General features: G+C 50.7%; 1 protein-coding gene across 11 annotated transcripts in view; it reads left to right on the plus strand.

Annotated features, from left to right (window-relative positions):
- Nucleotides 1-20,811, plus strand: part of PDE1C (phosphodiesterase 1C) — a 1,636,609-nt gene that overhangs the window by 1,281,751 nt on the left and 334,047 nt on the right. The window lies entirely within an intron of this gene.

A 20,811-nucleotide genomic window follows, 5' to 3' on the forward strand; every position in this document is an offset into this window, starting at 1 on the left:
AGTGAAATGCCAACACACTCTTTAAGGCATATTGGCTATGATATGCTTTTCACAATAAAAATTCCAGCCTACTGCTTAAATAAAACACATCAGACCTACAATAGCTGGCATACCTTTTCAAAGTACTAAGAAAAGGGCTATAGTTCTACACATGTTGGTCTTCTCTAAAAACATTTTATTGATAAATAGTTAAGCTTAGAAGTAGTTCCATGGTCATAACTGATAGGGACAAGCTTTCTCAATCTGGGCATCACAAAATGGATGCTGCCAGCCACAGCCATGATTCTGCTTTCACTGCTGCTGAGCCAAGCTCGCGCAGATAAAGGCATGACAATAGTCCTCCTGTCACCGGGAGGTGTAACCACCTCCCAGACAGGATTTAGTGTATTGGGGCTGGGTGGGTGCACTCTTAGAGTGTCAGAAAGTCTGCACTGGGGGCACATTTGGTGTCCCTGTGCATAGTCCAGCTCAAACCAGTTCCAGGATCCATTTGCTCCTGCTCTGGCACGAAACTGGACAAAGGACATGGGTGTAGCCACCCCTCTGTCCTGCCCCTCCCTTAGGAGGGTCCACAGAATATTTCCAACCCCTTCCCATGGGTATAAAGTGGGTAACCTGGCTACAGGACTTTAGATTTTACCTGGACAAGATTCTGCAAGGAAGAAACCAAGTACTTCAACTGCCTGCACGACACTGGACGAATGAAGAATCTCCATTGGAGTAAAAGAGTTGCTCCCCTGCAAAAGCAGGCACCCAAACGCATCTGACCGGTTTGCTTCTCCCAAGCTCCTAAGGACTCCGAAGATTTTAGCAACACAGGAGGTGGGTTCCTAAAGGTCCCTGAGGTCAATCTGCCCTCTCAGCTATTCTGAGACCAGTATCCCTCGTGGGGAACGTGCAACCGGAACCCCTGTGCACAGCGTACTTTTGCAGTTGCATATGATTAGTGACAATTCCTAAGCCTGTGCTTTGGACACCGTGTAGTCCCAACCCCGAGCAGCATTTTCACTGAAGATTTCCAGCCTCCGCTCCACGAGTGTCCCGTGGGCTTGTATTTTGCTAGCTTGCTTGAGGTCTCATTGCGATCCTTGGTTTGTTTGCCTGTGGGTCCTGGTAAGGGTCACCTTGCTAATTCTTGGGCATACCTGGTTGCTCCAGGCGTGCCCTGGCTCTCCATTGCTTGGAGAGTCCCCTGGACCTTCCTGGTCCACACCGTAACCTGTTTCCTGTGACTGCAAGGGTTGCAGTTGCCAAGGCTTGTTGGTGCTCCAGCCGGACATCGACCCCTTAGCTCTTGACATCCTTTATGGGACAGCTCACCTCCAGATTCTGGTCACCCTCGACATCTCCTGGTCCCCGTGGCTGCCGAGTCAAGCAACCCTTCTTCACTTCTGAAGCACTCGACATCGGTGGGCATTCGACTACCGAGCCCCTGGTCACCTGAATTGACCCAGACTCTGTCCCCTCTGCTTTCAGGTTCTTCTCACCTCGAATACAGGCTTGGATTCCACCAGATATTCTTCACCCTCCTGCATCAGAACTTCTTTGCAGCTCTCCATTGAAAATGACGAAGGTTTCCGACACCACTTGACCGCTCTGCACCCGGCTCCTCTGGGATAGGTAACACGGGTACTTCAGTACTCACTGTTGGGTTGGCCTTTGAACCTCCTAAGATCCAAAGGGTTTGCTCGAAGTCCTCTTAAAAGTGTCCTTAACTTGTAAATTTCCAACCGTGGCTTTCCCATTGAGTTGTACGGAGCATGTGTCTGTGTTTCCACACTGAAAAGGTCCTCCATGGGCTCCCTGCATCACTCCTCTGGGTGGTTCCTTGGGGTCCCAGCGATTCTACGTGCTCTAGGCCCTGTGTCTATTGAAGTCGTTGTTGTTATACCATTTTTTTAGTATATGGTTCGGTCCACCCCCTGGAGTCCGCTGTGTATTTCGCTATTTACGAATGTTCTATTGATTTAGTAATGTGTGCTTTATGCCCCAGTCTCGTGTAGAGACTAGAAGAGAGTGATATATTAATAAATACATCTTTTTATATAAACACTGTGTGGTTCTCCTTTCATTTAATCATTTAAGAGGTGATAATCTGGTAAAACAAGCTGCTTTACATTCCTTCAAGATTAAGCCTGAAGGTTGCTCTCCATAGCTACCACTAGGATAGCTTTCAATAAGGTTATCTTCGACCTCAGATATCATAAGGGTCGTGTGGCCTGGCACAAGGTGCCCACTTTAATTAGTGGACAGCATATACCAACCCACCTTCTCACATTGGTGTGCAGCGGTTGGGATTCAAGCTTGCTATTGTTTTACCAGATAAATCTCATTGAGTGATTAACTGAAAGCCACTAAAGTATTAGGTACATATGATACAATCAAGATTAGAAAGTTTTACTGAACTTGGAGTTGAGCAAGCCAAGGTGCCTGCACCACATAACACTAGTATGTCTCCTAGAGGAGAAGCCAGTGGCTCTCTGCCAACTAGATATAATGGCATCTCATTTCCAGAATTGAGAGCCATGTCTGCATCTTGGAAGTTGAGGACAGGGAGAACAGCAAACACCCAACGTATCATTGAGATGTTGCTTCTAGATGACCTTAGAAAGACCCCAGGGTCTGATGAGTTAGAATGGGTGGGTCAGGGAATGAGGAAAGGGCAGGAAGTGAAACCTTATTTGACCTGGAATCAAACCCTGACCAGGAGAATCAAGATTATTCTAACCTGGACAACCAAGATCTTCTTTCAGGTGGGGGAGAAGGCCCCAGTGGCCTTCGCTTTACTCCACTAGGAAGAGTACAGAATTTACCTCGAAGATTCAGAACTCCCTCTGTAGAGTCTAATTACTCAGGTACTTCTGTAGGGACTTCCATAACAAACAAGAGGGAATACTCTTATGATAAGCAGTGCCAATTTCTGGAGCTTGAGCGTGTCAAGCTCAGGCACAAGAAAGAGCAATTGGCCCTAGACAGGGAATCCCAAGAGCTCCAAGGAGCAACAAGAGAATTGGGACTAGAGTCCCATGGTGGCAGCAACAGTGTCCCTAGAACTAGCGAGCATTCTCATGATCATAGGAACCTGAACAAAATAGTCCCTCCCAATCAGAGTGGGGATGACATCCACAAATGGATAACTGCACTAGAGAGGGCTTGTAAGGTACAGAGGGTCCCTCAGGAGCAGTGGGCAGCTATCTTGTGGCTCTCCTATGCTGACAAAGGTAGAGATAAGCTCCTCACTGTTAGAGAAGAGGATGCTAGCAATTACTCAGTCTTGAAGAGTGCTCTCATTGATGGGTTTGGCTTAACCACTGAACAGTACAGGATTAAGTTCAGAGAAACCCAGAAGGCACAGACTCAGGACTTAGTTGACTTTGTAGATTGTGCTACTAAGGCTCTGGAAGGCTACTTACTTGGCAGTAAGGTGTGTGATTTTAAAGGATTGTACAATTTAATTATGAGGGAACAGATCCTTAATAATTGCCAAAATAAGTTGTTGCATCAGTACTTGGTTGATTCTGATCTGACCTCTCCCCAAGAATTGGGAAATAATGCAGACAAATGGGTCAGAACTAGGGTTAAGCAGAAAACGCAGAATCAAGGTGATGACCAAAAGAAGCAAGATGCTAAAACCTCAGATAAGGGTGGAGAGAAGGGTGAAGACCAGAAGTCTTCACAAGGGCCCCAAAAACCTGCATCTGGGGGGAGTTACAGTCTACCAAAGCAAAACGCAAAAAGAAACCTTGGTATCATATCTGTAGAGAGAAGACACATTGGACAAAAGATGTCAGTTGTCCAAGGGCCAAGGAATTTACTCCAGCCACCACTGCCCCTAAGGCAACTGTATAGTAGGGTTAACCTTGGGATCTGAGATGAATTCTGGCCTAGTCAGAACTCCAACTCAGGCTGTTTTAGTCTGTGATGGGGGCATGGATATTGCCTCCTTATTTGTCAGTCCTAGTAATCTGGGCAAGTACAGACAACAGCCATTGATCAATGGTAAGGAGGTCATGACATACAGGGACACAGGTGCAAGTGTCACAATGGTGACAAAAGATCTTGTGGACCCTGAACAGATAATACTTGGTGAGATGTGCCAAGTGACCAATGCAAGCAATGTCAGAACAGACCATTCCTTGGCAGTTGTGAATTTCACCTGGGGAGTAACCACCTCCCAGACAGGATTTAGTGTATTGGGGCTGGGTGGGTGGACTCTTAGAGTGTCAGTAAGTCTGCACTGGGGGCACATTTGGTGTCCCTGTACATAGTCCAGCTCAAACCAGTTCCAGGAGCCATTTGCTCCTGCTCTGGCACAAAACTGGACAAAGGACAATGGTGACAAAAGATCTTGTGGACCCTGAACAGATCATACTTGGTGAGATGTGCCAAGTGACCAATGCAAGCAATGTCAGAACAGACCATTCTTATTTCTTTGGCAGTTGTGAATTTCACCTGGGGAGAGGTAACTGGCCCTAAGAAAGTTGTGGTTAGCTCAGACCTCCCTTCTGAATGCTTTTTGGGCAATGATTTGGAAACGTCAGTTTGGGCTGAAGTGGAACTCAGGTCACATGCAAAAATGCTGGGAATCCCTGCATATGTGTTTGCCATGACTAGATCACAGGCAAACATGTCTTCCACTGAACAGGCCCTGGATCCTGAAAAGATGGACCAGGTGCCTTGCAAGAGAAGGAGCAGAAGGGGTAAGGCAGTTTCTTCCCCCTGCCTCAGAATGAGGATCAATCTCTTGAGGGAGATGATCTCAGTCCCTGTGAAGAAACTGTCTCAGAATAACTTGAACCTGATCAAGTTGAGTTCTTGGGGACAGGGGCCCCTTCCAGGGCAGATCTGAGCCAGGAGCAGCTGAGCTGCCCGTCTCTTGAACCACTCAGACAGCAAGCTGCTGCTGAGGCTAGTGGGAGTGCCAGTGAGTCCCACGGGATCTACTGGGAGGATAGACTTTTGTATTCAGAGGGTAGAGACCCCAAACCTGGTGTCACCAGGAGGTTGGTTATACCTCTGAAGTTTAGAGGCTTCCTTTTAACACTGGCACATGATATCCCATTAGCAGGACACTTAGGCCAAAGTAAGACCTGGGACAGGCTTGTCCCTCATTTTCACTGGCCTCCCATGTCAGAAGACACAAAGGGGTTCTGTCGCTCCTGCATCACTTGCCAAGCCAGTGGTAAGGTAGGTGGTACAACAAAGGCTCCCTGATACCACTACCTGTGGTGGGGGTTCCCTTTGAGATGTTGGTCCCATGGATCCTCCAACTTCACCTGGGCACAGATTTATACTAGTGGTGGTAGACCATGCAACTAGGTATCCAGAGGCAATTCCCCTTAGAATTACCACAGCACTTGCTGTGGCTAAAGCTCTCCTGGGAATCTTTTCCAGAGTGGGTTTCCCTAAGGAGGTAGTATCAGATAGAGATGCAAACTTTATGTCTGGTTACCTGACTGCTATGTGGAAGGAGTGCGGCGTGAATTACAAACTCACCACACCCTATCACCCACAATGCAATGGGTTAGTTGAGAGATTCAACAAAACCCTGAAGGGCATGATAAAAGGTCTCCCTGAAAAGCTTATGAGCAGATGGGACATCCTTTTGCCCTGCCTTCTCTTTGCCTACAGAGAGGTTCCTCAGAAGGGGCTTGGTTACAGCCCCTTTTAACTTCTGTTTGGACGTCCAGTTAGGGGTCCCTTATGTTTGGTTAAGGAGGGATTGGGGTTACCTCTCAAACCACCTAAACAGGATATAGTGGACTATGTACTTGGTCTCTGCTCCAGGATGGCTGAATACATGAAGAAGGCATCCAAAAACCTTGAGGCTAGCCAGGAATTGCAAAAGGCCTGGCATGACCAAAAGGTTGTTTTGACTGTATACTAGCCAGGACAGAAGGTATGGGTGTTGGAGCCTGTGGCCCCAGTAGCTCTCCAAGACAAGTGGAGTGGGCCCCACACCATTCTTGAGCAAAAGGGAGAGGTTACCTACCTGTTGGACCTTGGAACTCCCAGGAGCCCACACAGGGTGCTCCACGTGAACAGGCTCCAAGCCATATGAGGACAGGGCAGACATGGGCTTGCTCCTGGCTACTGATGAGGGACAGGAGGAAGAGAGTGATCCACTCCCTGATCTCCTCTCACAGAACCCTGATGATGGTTCAGTTGATGGAGTAGCCTTGGCAGGCAGCCTCACTGAACAGCAACAGACTGATTGTGGGAGAGTTCTCAATCAGTACAGACATATGTTTTCACTGACTCCAAGTCAGACAACCTGATGTACACATGAGGTGTACACAGGTGACAGTCTGCCTGTTAAAAATAAGATTTACAGGCAACCTGATCATGTCAGGGACTGTATCAGAACTGATGTCCAGAAGATGTTGGAACTGGGAGTGATTGAGCCCTCAGATAGCCCTTGAGCTAGTCCAATAGTCTTGGTACCCAAACCTCACACCCAGGGTGGTGAGAGAGAGATGAGGTTTTGTATTGACTACAGGGGACTCAATGCAGTCACTAGGACTGATGCTCATCCAATTCCTAGGGCAGTAGAACTAATTGATACTTTTTGCCTCAGCCAAGTTCTTAAGTACATTTGACCTGACAGCTGGTTACTGGCAAATCCGATTAGCTGAGGATGCAAAACCAAAAACAGCATTTTCAACCCCTAGTCGGCACTACCAGTTTGTGGTGATGCCTTTTGGCTTGAAGAATGCACCTGCCACATTTCAAAGGCTGGTGAATAAAGTTCTCACAGGTCTGAAAGCCTATACTGCAATTTATCTAGATGATATTGCTGTCTTTAGTTCCACCTGGGAGGATCACCTGGTCCACCTGAGAAATGTTCTGGAGGCCCTGCAAAAGGCAGGCCTCACTATCAAGGCCAGAAAGTGCCAGATAGGGAAGAGTAAGGCTGTATACCTAGGCCACCTTGTAGGTGAATGAGAGGTTCAACTATTGCAGAGCAAAATCCAAACCATCATGGATTGGGTTGCTCCAACCACTCAGACTCAGGTCAGAGCTTTCTTGGGCCTGACTGGTACTACAGGAGGTTTGTCAAACGTTATGGCTCCATTGTGACCCCTTTGAATAAGCTAGCTTTCAAAAGAATGCCTAAGAAAGTTCAGTGGACAGTTAGCTGTCAAAAGGCATTTGAAGACCTGAAGCAGGCCATGTGCACTGCTCCCATTCCGCAAAGTCCTGACTATTCCAAACATTCATGGTTCAAACTGATGCATCTGAGTTGGGGGTAGGGGCTTTATTATCACAACTGAATGAAGAGGGTCAGGATCAGCCAGCAGCTTTTATTAGCAGAAGGTTGACCCCCAGAGACAAACGTTGGTTAGCTATTGAGAGGGAAGCCTTTGCTGTGGTTTGTGCTCTGGAGACGTGGAGGCCATACTTGTTTAGCACTCACTTCATTGTTCAGACAGGCCATAAGCCCCTTTTATGGCAAAACAGATGAAGGGTGAAAACCCCAAACTTTTGAGGTGGTCCATTTCCCTACAGGGGATGGACAATACAGTGAAACATAGACCTGGGAGTAACCATGCCAATGCAGATGGCCTCTCCAGATATTTCCACATAGAACATGAAGACTCAACTGGTCAAGGTTAGTTTAATGTCCTTATGTTTGGGGGGGTTGTGTAGGAAAGTGGTATCTGCTTCTTATGGTTACCCCCACTTTTTGATGATGTCACACTGTTTTTGGCCTAGTTTAACTGGAATCAAGCTATCCAGGACCCCAGTCTATCTGCTTTCTCCTGTAAATTGATATGCATGTACTTTAGCTACACTCCAGATTGGATTCTGGGGTACCCTTATCAGTCCCTAGTATATGGTACACCATGTACCCAGGGCATAGGTACCCCAGAGGCCTCCCATGGGCTGAAGCATGTATTTTGCCACCCCTGAGAGGCCATCCAAATTGACACAACCAGCCTGCTACAGCAGACTGTGTAAGCTGGTGCTTGACCACTTACTTAAGATTAAAATCACTACACTTAAATACCTATCAGTCACCCCTATGGCAGGCCTTAACAATCCTGAAGGCAGGGTGCTGGGTTTTACGTGAGAGGGTGCCCCTGCATGAGCAGAGCCCCGTCTGCAGCCTTCGGACACCATTCTCCGGAGTTGTCTGTGATGCAGCCAGACATATATGTTTAAGTGCATTATATCCTTGTGGTAAATGCTAACTTTGAAAACGGCTGCTTAGAAACATGTCGTGTTTGGTGTCAAACACCTTGGAATCAAACCTCCACTCCAGTAACTGGCATGAGAGGTATGATTCCACCCTCCTAAAGGGACATATGTGAGTCACTGCTATACCCGGGACCAGCTTTCTCGGCCACGGGCAGAACAAAATGGATACTGCCAGGCACAGACACGATTCTGCTCTCCTCCTGCTGAGCCAAGCTCGCGCAGAGGAAGGCATGACAATAGGCATCCTGTCACAGGGAGGTGTAACCACCTCCCAGACAGGATTTAGTGTATTGGGGCTGGGTGGGTGGACTCTTAGAGTGTCAGAACGTCTGCACTGGGGGCACATTTGGTGTCCCTGTGCATAGTCCAGCTCAAACCAGTTCCAGGAGCAATTTGCTCCTGCTCTGGCACGAAACTGGATAAAGGACATGGGTGTAGCCACCTCTCTGTCCTGCCCCTCCCCTAGGAGGGTCCACAGAATCTTTCCCACCCCTTTCCATGGGTATAAAGTGGGTAACCTGGTTCCAGAGCTTCAGCTTTTACCTGGACAAGATTCTGTAAAGAAGAAACCAAGTACTTCGACTGCCTGCATGACGCTGAACGAATGAAGAATCTCCCTTGGAGTAAAGGAGTTGCTCCCCTGCAAAAGCAGGCACCTAAACGCATCCGACCAGTTTGCTTCTCCCAAGCTCCAGAGGACTCCGAAGATTTCAGCAACACAGGGGGTAGGTTCCCGAAGGTCCCTGATATTGATCTGCCCTCTCAGCTATTCTGAGACCACTATCCCTCATGGAAACCGTGCAACCCAAACCCCTGTGCACCATGTACTTTTGCAGTTGCATATGCTTAGTGACAATTCCTAAGCCTGTTCTTTGGACTTCATGTAGTCCTAACCCCTTGCAGCACTTGCTGCAAAGATTTCCAGCTTCCACTCTACGAGTGTCCTGTGGGCTGGTATTTTGCTAGCTTGCTTGAGGTCTCCTAGCGATCCCTGGTCCCTTGGCCTGTGGGTCCTGGTGAGGGTCACCTTGCTAATTCTTGAGCTTACCTGGTTGCTCCAGATGTGCTCTGACTCTCCATTGTTTGGAGAGTCCCCTGAACCTTGCTGGTCCACACCGTAACCTGTTTTCTCTGACCGTGTGGGTTGTAGTTGTCAAGGCTTGTTGGTGCTCCAGCCGGACATCGACCCCTCAGCTCTCGACATCCTTCATAGGACAGCTCACCTCCGGACTCTGGTTGTCTTCAACATCTCCTGGTACCCGTGGCTACAGAGTCAAGCAACCCTTCTTCACTCCTGAAGCACTCAGTATCGGTGGGCATTCGACTACGAGCCCCTGGTCACCTGAAGTGACCCAGCCTCTGTCACCTCTGCTTTCAGGTTCTTCTCACCTTGAATCCTGGCTTGGATTCCACCGGACATTCTTCGCCCTCCTGGCAGCAGGACTTCTTTGAAGCTCTCCATTGAAAACAAAGAAGGTTTCCGACACCGCTTGACCCCCTATACACCCGCCTCCTCTGGAATAGGTAAGACGGGTACTTCGGTACTCACTGGTGGGCTGGCCTTAGAACCTCCTATGTTCCAAAGGGTTTGCTCAAAGTCCTCTTAGAAGTGTCCTTAACTTGTAAATTTCCAACCGTGACTTTCCTATTGAGTTGTACGGAGCACGTGTCTGTGTTTCCACACTGTAACGGTCCTCTCTGGGCTCCCTGTGTCACTCCTCTGGGTGGTTCCTTGGGGTCCCAGCGATTCTACGTGATCTAGGCCCTGTGTCTATTGAAGTTGTTAAAATCCGATTGGCCGCACTCTGCTAGTCCTACCAGCGTGTTACCCCAAAGAATTGTGGTCCATGAAGTAGCGTCGGCGGGTACGCCTATGCCAAAAGTTTAAAATGAAAGTGAGTGTCGTGTTAGCCATCCCTGGACACGTGTTTCGAGGTAGCTGCCTCTCGCCAGCAGGGAGTAGGTATGTGTGTAGGGTTGCTGCGTAGGCTGCCAAAAAATATTCTCAGGTAAAGTACCACTCAAGGCGCGCAGGTGCGTAGCCATGGGCTCGTCAGCCCCACCGGCTCAAGGGAGCCTGAATATAAACAAAAATCCGATTGGCCGCACTCTGCTAGTCCTACCAGCGTGTTACCCCAAATTGTGGTCCATGAAGTAGCGTCGGCGGGTACGCCTATGCCAAAAGTTTAAAATGAAAATGAGTGTCTATTAAAGTTGTTGTTGTTATACCGTTTTTTTAGTATATGGTTTGGTCTCCCCCTGGAGTCTGCTGTGTATTTCGCTATGTTCAATTGATTTAGTATTGTGTGCTTTATGCCCTTGTCTCGTGTAGAGACTAGTAGAGAGTGTTATATTAATAAATACATATTTTTATATAAACACTGTGTGGTTCTCCTTTCATTTAATCATTTTAGAAGTGATATTCTGATAAAACAAGCTGCTTTACATTCCTTCAAGATTAAGCCCGAAGGCTGCTCTCCATACCTACCACTAGGATAGCTTTCAATAAGGTTATCTTTGACCTCAGACATCATAAGGGTCGTGTGGCCTGGTACAAGGTGCCCACTTTAATTAGTGGACAGTATATACCAACCCACCTTCTCACACATATCAATACATTGTCAGCGTATAATGAGACTGTGTGGGCTCCCCCCACTGGAATGCCCCAGTGCTCACCCTCCACCCAAAGAAGAAGGGAATGAGGCTCCATGTCAATGAAAAATAAAACAGGGGAAAGGGGACAGTCCTGACGGGAGCCAGTGTGATACAAGTTGGAGTAATAGGCATAGAAGGTTTGGAGGATGTCATGTTGTGTTCCAAGGAGAGGGCCTTGGGCTGTGGTAATTTCCGTGGCCAAGGGCGCGTTGAGCTCTTGACATGCCAGCAATGCCGAAAGATGACCTGGTCTATAACCCGTAAATTGCACTCAAGCAGTATACAATGCAAAGTTGTAGCAGTGAAGCCACTCTAAAATGTTAGTGTGTCAGGGCTTGATGTCAGCAAGGGTCGTTTAGGCATCTACGTTGTGCGGGGCATGATGCTCTTGTTCAGTTAGGGCCGACTCTGTCTGGTCTTAGTCTCTCTTGAGCTCCGGTGTGACCACTTTGAAAATGTCCCATTCCGTGGCACGTGTGGTTGCTGTAAAAGACACACAGATGATAGACGGAATGCAGACTAATAAACATTCCCCAGTCAATAGATCTGGGTTAAATACATTGTTCTTTTGCTCACCATGCCACCCCAGTTTAGTCCCAGCCATAGGCAAATCAGTCTTGAACCTGTGCCTCATGGGAACAATCCAGACCGAACTGCCAAGCCAGGTCCTCCCTGGACCGGAAACAAGAATCCTGGCACCGGTTTCGGGGCATCACCCCTCATTAGCCAGGCTAGCTTGAATCCAGTGGCACAGTGAGTCCGGGGCACACTGGTCTTGTGTCATTTTAAGTTTGTAAGGGAACAACAATGAGTACAGAATATTCATGTCTTGGAGCTTGCATTTCACTTCAAGAAAGGAGTAGAGTTGTTGCTGTAACACCACAGTGTAGTCTGGGAAGATGGAAATTCTGCTGTTTTCAATCTCCAGCAGGCCTGCCGCTGAGAGGCTTGCAGAATAGAGTCCCTATCCTTGTAATAGAGGAGCTGGGCCACACTGGGTGAAGCAGGGAACCCAGTGGTGGATGGCAGGCGGGGACTCAGTGGGCTCATTCAAAAGAGAAGTAATGGGACAGGTCTGTGGCCGGCGAGAAGGTTCCAATCCAATTCTTAAGACAGGGTATCATGGTATCTGAGTCTTCCAGCCCATCTGGAGCCCCACCACTTTAATGTTATTGCATCACACAAGGCACTCAGCATCTTCTGCATGGTATTCAAGCCTCTTCGGGCATTCTGTAAGATCTTGTGTGCACTTTTCTTGGGCATCTAATTGAAGTGCAATGTCGGACAGCCTGCGTTCCGTGTCCATCACCTAGAAGCCGGCTTCCTTTGATCATCTCTGAGTAGCCGAAGTCGGTACTTAGCTCTTCAATCTTCATCCCCATGGATGTCCTGGATGTGGCGATGGCTTTCAGGATAGTCTCCAGCGTATCTTGAGCGTCCAAAGGTTGTGTCTGCTGGCAATGATCTAGTCTGTCTGCCGAGTCTGCGGAAGGGGATGGCTGGCTGAGGGGCCCCTTGCCGGGCCTCGACTTCCCATCACCGGTGAGGACTATTACAATGTCAAAGGTGATAGGAACAGAACAGCACCTGTACTGCGTGCCGTTTAATCCCACCGCCTGGTTTCTGGGTGGGACTAGTATCAGGGTCTGGTCAGATGAGGCTGGGTTGTTCCACAAAGCACTAGGGGTCGTAATGCAAAGTCCTTACAGCGTAAGAACCGCCTTCTGATTTAAGACCATACACCACTGTTGCAGCTCCCTGAGTGGCAGCCGGTGGAGGACCAAGGAAAAGTAGGCAGCCTGTGGCAATGCAAGATGGCCCCCTCTGGGGCTGTTTCTTAGGATGCACTGCTGGCGATGGCCTGTGGTCACACACTACTGGGCCCCTTAGCTGCGGTGAGGTGCTAAGCACAGCCAATCCTACGTAGGTGCTGGAAAAGCAGGGGGAATGGCCCCTGGGTGAGGTGCTCCGCTGGTGTACTGCCTCCAAGTGTAGGCCGTGAGGGAATACATGCCTTTCTCGTCCATGGAAGGCCAATCCCCAGGCATCCAAGGAGGGCCACTTCTGCAGGTATACCACAATCTTGCACCGTTCAAGATGGCCTTGGGGCTATGGTGACTTGATCAGTGGAGGTAATTCACCATCGATGTCGGTGAGCAGGGCAGCGTTTGTTGCGCCCACGGTCTGTATCCACCTCTCCTAAGTGGTGGGTGCTGTGCAGACAGTATAAATTGGGATCCCCTGGCCCTCCGATGCGGAGCTCTAATGAAGGTGAACTGCCATCTTGCACGGTCAAGCCACCCCCCCTCCTTGTATGTGTAAAGAATGTGTTTCACCATTAGCATCTGGATTCAAATCTGATGAGTTTGTTTCTGTGTTAGCTGACCTCTTTATGTAGTTCCCATCCTCACAAGAAATAGGAGTGACCTTCTCAAGACTCTGTGCCTTATCTTTATCTCTGCCTCTAAATCTTAATCCCACAACCTTATACACTCTTAGTATAGCATTAAATCAAGACATGCTTTGTCTCGCAGATTCCTGTGTGATTTGGGGCCTTGAGTGGAAAAGCATTGCCTGACTACTTAAGTAATCTGTATAGCAGTCTTAGCATCTATGTATCTAGAGAGATATAAATCCCATGTATGAAATTCTAGCAAAGGCTCTCAAATGTATTAGGTTCTATTTTGATAATGTTGATGTATACAAGACCACAAACATGCACAGAATTAGATCGGTTCTCTTTTTGGAGATTTTCGAAACGTTAGCTTTCCTAAAATGGGAATATTCATTGGGGCATAGACTATATAAGGTTATTAGAAAAGCCACATGCCAATATCCAGGGCATTACTCTGGCCATCTAAGATGTATGAAGCCATTTAGCTTTCATAAACCCTGCAATTCTTTAAATCACAGGGTTTGCAATTGCTAAATGACTTTTCACTATGTTCGAAACCCATTTTGCGATTCAGTAAGTTTTTACCGAATCGCAAAACAAGTTTCAAAATGCATACCGAATCACAATTTGGAAGGGATGCGTTTTGGACCTCACTTCTAAATTGCAATTTGAAATGCTATGCATTAATTATTTGTGACTGCGATTTTAGTCACAAATTATTGCTAGGTCATTGATTTCTCAAAGGAGGTGGTTACCCATTTGCATTCCCCGTTTGTGAATGTTAACGGAAAAAAAAATGTTTGGGAGGGGGCAGGGGTTCAGGGGACCATGCCACTCTGAATTCTTATTTTACAAACCACCCTATTAACGCATAGGTCGGTTTGAAAAACATTTTAATGGTCACACAAATAATGGTTGCTTAGGTCCTAACTTTACTACTACTAAATGCCTTCTGTGAACACCAAAAGTAGTAAGTTTAACCAAAAGTAGTAAGTTTAACCAAAAGTAGCAAGTACATTCTGTGAATACCAAAAGTAGTAAGTGCCCTCTGTGATTACCAAAAGTAGTAAGTTTAGGATTTTGTCTCAGATTAGTTCTGTGAATAAGGCCCTATGTTTCATGTTTATGTTACCGGCCTATAGTTTTAAAGTATGATTGGCTACTACAATCTCTGCATTTAACACACTTCATTTTTAAATGTAAAACTCTGCACGTTATATTTTTAATAGAGCGTCTTGCAAATAATAAAATTCATGTCAGCAGTCCCCCCCTCTGATGGTTGAAAAGCCATTACAATTTCATCACAAATGAATCTTTAGAGTACACTCTCACTCTCTGTTGACTCTTCTTTTTTAATTTTATGTTTTTCGAGTTATTTCAATTTCTTGTGTTCTCTATTCTTTTTTTCTTCCTTTTCTAACTCTCTCTTAATTTTTCTGTTTCTTTTTCTATCCTTTCCTATGTTTAGACAGCATCTAAATATTTTATATATAGCATCTAAAATTATCAAACACCTATGATTAGTGAAGGTTTCAGAATGACTGTAAAAATACCTCCCCCTACCGTTGCAAACTAGTTAATAATGGCAGAAGCTCATTTACCTAAATTCTCTAATACACTAGCAGTTTCTAATGGTTCTAGTTCAGGATTCAGGTCAGAAATGTGATTTACAAATTCTTTTATCTTTCTAATCTCATCTGGAATGTATGAACAGCAATTTTGAGCTGCCAGCATCTTGCAAACTCTGCCTTTCTCTGCCAGCAAAATGCCGAGAGCTAATCGATCTGGTACAACCCTTGATAAAATAGCCATTAATTCTGGGTTAGCAGCCAGAAAAACACCAGATGTACTATTTGCCAATTTAACTGCTACTGTTGACGGTTTTCCTATATTTTCATCATTTAAAACTACTCCAATGGGTTGTATGATTGCTCCAAAAATGTCTCCCACTCACTGTGTTCCATCATAAAGACTTTGTGTATGTCCATAAGATGGTGTCATGGGCAAAGCATCTATGCTATTAACATGGTGCATTTTAGATATTGATAAGGCTAAGTAACAAATACCTTCCCAATTAGCAGGTAACTGGAAATAACCATCTTGCCCACAAGCAAAATAAAGCCCTGGAATGACTGCTTATTCCCCTATAAGAATTCGAACAGGTCCTCCCAAAGCTTCAAATGTGTACTCACAACTACTGATTCCAGTGTGCCTTTTATTTAATTAGTTTCGTCTTTTGTAAACACAGAATTTCTCTTTTTGTCATCTGTCTAATTTCAATTTTGGATATACCATTTACTTTTTATATTCATCTTCTTTTTACCAAAGTTCCTTAAAAACACCACTTTTGTTTTTTTTGATAAACAAGTTTTATTGTTTTAAACAGCACAATAACAAAAACAGTCTGGTATTCCGAATCGGTATCACACAGCAAAGCATTAGGAAGCACCCCCCGCCCCCCCCCGCCCCCAGAATCCTCCCCCCAGCCCCCACACCACCCCGTTAAGGTATGTTGCCTAGCCATTTCCCCCAAACCTTTCGGTATTTCTTGGGGCATCCTCGTGCCTGATAGAGAGTACGTTCCTGCGCCGCGCACCAGTCCACCCCAGCGCCCCATTTGGCCACACTTGGCGGCAGCGGCTGCTTCCATGCCGCAGCAATGTCGCGCTTGGCCACCATCAAGGCCGTCATGAGAAACAGTTGCTCTGAGCGCGAGCCATCTAAGCCATCCGTGATGCCCAGCAGCGAGTGTCTTGGATCATGGGGCACCTCCCACCCCAGGACCTCCGTAAGTTCGGTCTCAATGCCCCTCCAGAACCCCTCCAGGGCCGGGCAGGACCACACCATATGCAGGAAGTCTGCCGGGTCGGAACCACATCGGGGGCAGGCCGCATCCCCGGAGAGGCCCGCACGGTGAAGGCGAGCTGGTGTGAGGTACGCCGCGTGGAGATAATAGATTTGGATGAGTCGCAGCTTAGCGGAAGCCGTCACCAACCGGGGGGCCATAAGGGCGTCCCGCCAGTCGGCCTCGTCCAGGGGACCCACCCATCCCTCCCAGCGCTCCTTAAGACCCGCAAGGGATGTAGGGGTGCAGTTAATGAGGGAGCGGTAGATCCTGGAGATGCCCCCCCTCCCCAGGTTGCCCAGCAGAACCTGAGCCTCCGGAGGGCTGTGATCCGGCAGCCGGACGTCCAGTGGCGTGTAGGTGCGTATGGCGTGGCGCAGCTGGAGGTAGCGGTAAAATTGGGAGGAGTGAAGGGAAAAACGCGCTTGCAGCTCCGAAAAGGAACACATCCGCCCTCCCCGCCAGACGTCCCCCAGCTGGGATATGCCGATAAGATCCCATGATTTGAAGCCTTCCAGCGTTGTGACCTCCCGCAACCACGTCCCGTGCCACAGGGGAGTGACCCGGGTCAACCGTCCCGTCCATCGGGTGAGGCGGAGCGCCGCTCTCCAGGACAGGAACACAGCCCTGGTGATGTCCGGGCAAGAAGCAGGGATGGGGGCGCCGTACAGGCGGTCTTGGATGTCGGAGAAGCCCAAGCCGTGAAGTTCCACCCTGTAGGCCGGGTCGGACCAACCCCCTCCATACCAGTCGTGAATGACCAGTAGGCGGGCGGCCATGTAGTAGAGGTAAAGATCAGACATGCCCAGGCCCCCGTCAAAGGTGGGAATACGGCACGTCGACAGAGCCAGCCGCCGCCTCCCATCGCCCCAGAGAAATCTCGTCGCCATCCCGTCGAGCTCGCGGAACCACGGGCGCGGAAAGGAGAGGGGAGTGTTTTGCAAGACATACAGAAACCGGGGAAGGATCATCATTTTGTAGAGGGCGACCCTTCCCAGCGGGTTGAGGGGCAGCTGCTGCCACCGCGCCAGATCGACCTTGGCTCTCTTGACCAGGGGGGAGACGTTGAGCGCCCAGCTTAGCTCCGGGAGGAGAGAGACCCAAATGCCCAGGTACTGAAATGTTAAGCGACGCAGAGGGATGGTCTCCTGCCAGTCAAAGCATTCCCTGGAGGGGTGCAACGGTACCAGGACCGACTTCCGTGGGTTGAGGGAGAGACCCGACGCCCGGCCGAAGCGGCTCAGGATGGATAGTGCGCGCGGTCCGGAGCTCGCTGGGTCCCCCAGGTAGAGGAGGACATCATCCGCATAGAGGGCGATTTTGTCGGCTTCCAAGCCGGGCCACTCCCACCCCCGAAGGAGGGGATCGGATCTAATCAAGGCGGCCAGAGGCTCCATCGCCAGGGCGAAGAGAAGGGGCGACAATGGGCAACCCTGCCTCGTCCCCCGGCCAATCCGGAAGGGCCTTGACAACGCACCATTGACCAGCACTCTGGCACGGGGCCGGGCATAGAGGACTCGCACCATCCCCAGGAACCGGGGGCCAAAGCCCATACGGGACAGGACATCGAAGAGGTAGGCCCACCCCACCGAATCGAAAGCCTTCTCGAAGTCAACGAGGAGGAGGGCGAGGTACGGGGTCAGTCGATGGCGATGGGCCAAGGCCACATGGAGACGGCGCAGACAGTGGCGCGTGCCCCGAGCGGGCATGAAGCCACATTGATCCGGGTGGACCAAGGTCGACAACATGGGCTTAAGTCGTTGGGCCAGAACCGCCGCATAGAGTTTCACGTCAGTATTGATGAGCGAAATTGGGCGATAGGCCGCTCTATCAGCGGGCGGCGGCGTGGATTTGGGCAAAACCACAATCGTGGCCAGGTCGGATTCCAGGGGGAAGAAACCCCTCTCAAGCGCCTCCGCATAGTGGGCTCTCAGCCGCGGGACCAGGGTGTCCTTGTAAGCCGCAAAGAATTCCTGGGGAAAACCGTCCGGTCCCGGTGTCTTCCCCGTTGACGTACGCCCGATTGCCTCCCCGATCTCCTCGGCGGAGATGGGCGCCTCCAGGCTCTCCATTTCGTCCGGCCGAAGCCGGGCCAGGCAGGCGCTCCCGGACGCGAGCAGGGCGTCCAGAGAAAGGTCCGGCGCACGCGCTCGGTAGAGCTGGGAGTAGAACTGGGCAAATGCCTCCGCCATAGCCACGGAGGAGGACTGGAGCACCCCCGAAGAGTCGGCAATCGCCGGAATGATGCGCGACGCCCTGGGGTAAGTGGCCAGGCGGTGCAATAGTGCGCCGTTCTTGTCACCCCAGCCGTAGACCCTCGCTACCGAGGACTGCCAAAGAAGCTTGGCCGCCTCTAGGGACCGCTGACAAATCTCCTGACGAAGGAGCCGCAACTGTCGGTCCACCGCCGGGTCGTCATGCTCGGAGAGCGACTGCTCCAGCCGCAACGCCCGGGCCTCGCAGGCAGTGAGCTGCTGCAGCTGTGTCTGGCGGTGCCGCACCACCTGTGCCTTGGCCGCCCCCCTGATGGTTGCCTTGCAAGCCTCCCAGAGGGTGCCTGCAGACGAGACAGAGCCCTCATTGGCACCATAGTAATGAGCGAGCTCAGTGCCGACCGTCTCGCGCACTGTCTTGTCCTGGAGGAACCAGGCGTTGAACCTCCACACCGGCCTGGCCGCGTGAGGCGGGGGGCCCAGACCCAGGAGGACTGGCGAGTGGTCCGAGATGCCCCTGGGAAGGATGCGGACATCCTGGACACTTCCGCACTCGGTGGGGGGGACAAAAACCATATCAATACGAGCGTGAGAGTGGTGAGCGGCTGAAGTGTGGGTGTATTGACGGTCGTGAGGATGCCAAAGCCTCCAGGCGTCGCAGAGGCCCTGGGCCTCCGCCCAGCCCGCCAGCTGTCTCGCTCGCGCGGCACGGGAGTCCGAAATCGGTCCCGACGAATCCAGCTGTGGGGCCAAGACCGCATTAAAATCGCCCCCAAGCACGACAGTGCCCACGGGGAGAACTTCTAACAACGAGGCGACGTGGGATAAAGCCTGCGACAGTCCCGAGGGGGGCACATAGAGTGAAAGGAAGCTGACCGGGCGACCCTCCAGCGTACCACAAATGGCAATCCCGATTCCCAGGGGCGCACGGGCCACCCTCTGAAGGACGAAGGGGAAGGAACGACGCAGCAGGACCGCCACCCCGCGGGAACCACGGGAGAACCCCGAGTGCCACACCCGGTCGTAGCCATAGCGCGCCAAGAAAGGACATTTTTCCCCAAGGAGATGGGTCTCCTGAAGGAGGAGGACGTCGGCCCCAACGCGCTGAGCATATTTAAGGACCGCCGTGCGCTTATGCCTATCCAGCAGGCCGTTCACATTCCAGGACAGGACGTGCAGCTGTGCCCTGGGGGTCACGTCAGCCATGGATGCGACGGGTACATCGGGACATAGCAGGGTCGGAGCCACCCCAGGGGTGTCGGGAGGACATCATGTCGTACTGATGCGCCGGGAGGAGAGGAGGATCGCCCAGGACCCGCGGGGAAGGCAGGGGGCAGGCAACAGGGGACCAGGAGCGCCCGGCCAGGAGCGGGCGGCAGCAGACTGTGGGCAGGAGCCAGCGCGGAGCGCAGCAATGACGCCCGCGGGAGGAAGCCAAGGGGCGCCAGGACGGGAGCGAGCAGCAACAGGCCGCGTGCGTGGGCAAGCGCTGGGCTTTGCAGTAACGCTTGCAGGAAGCTGCGATACGGCGCGCCCATGGAAGACCAGACATGAACGAAAAGGACCACCCCCCCGAGGAGGAGTATCCAACAAAACATCCAACAAAACCCACCCCTTAACCCCCAACCCCCCACCCTACACTTCGGGAACTGAAGCATCTGTCGCCCTAACATCAACAACTATTACAGAAGCCCCAAGCGAGCGCTCGGGTGTCAAGAGCGTGGTGGACCCCTCCAGAAGTACGGATGCAAGTGTTCCGGCCTAGACTACTACTCATGGGCAGAGATCCGCTGAGTCCAGGACCGTGGCGGCGGCCCCAGCCGCGGGACCGGGCCACCAGAGCTGCTACCAAGATGGAAGACCACCCCAAGTCAAATGACCGGGCTGCGGGAGAGATCAGAAAGGTCCACAGGCGCGATGAGGGGGGTCAGGGACGGGTCTGGCGGTCGCGGCGACCGGCTCCGGAGGCCCCCAGCCGCCTGAGTAGATGTCCCGGATGAGGCGGACGATTCCCTCGGCATCCTGCCCGACCTGCTCGTGGACCGAGGCCCAGCCGTCAACCCCCCCCGGGGCCGCCGGGACTGTGTGCGTCTTCTACGGCGTGGGCGAGGAGGCCTGGTTGTGTCCAGATCCGTAGGCCTCCGGGCCGGGGACGCTCGCCCAGATTGTTGCAAGGGGCGCTCCTCAGTGAGCCAAGTCCATGCCGCCCGAGGAGTGTCGAAAAACAAGGTCTTAGCCTGGAAGACCACACGGAGGCGGGCCGGGAACTGAAGTTGGTATCTAAGACCCAAGGAGCGCATCTTATGCTTCACCTCCAGATATGATCGGCGTTGCTCTTGAACCTCCCGAGTGTAGTCGGGGAAAACCATGATGGTATGGTTATTGAAGGACAAAGGAGACTGCGCCCGCGCCTCCTTCAGAATGGCATCCCTGTCCCTGAAGTTGAGGATCCGCAGGATGAAGGGGCGCGGTGGGGCCCCCACCGGAGGTTTGGCGGCCAA

Source organism: Triturus cristatus, chromosome 5_2 (assembly GCF_964204655.1).
Source record: "Triturus cristatus chromosome 5_2, aTriCri1.1, whole genome shotgun sequence".
NCBI lineage: Eukaryota > Metazoa > Chordata > Amphibia > Caudata > Salamandridae > Triturus > Triturus cristatus.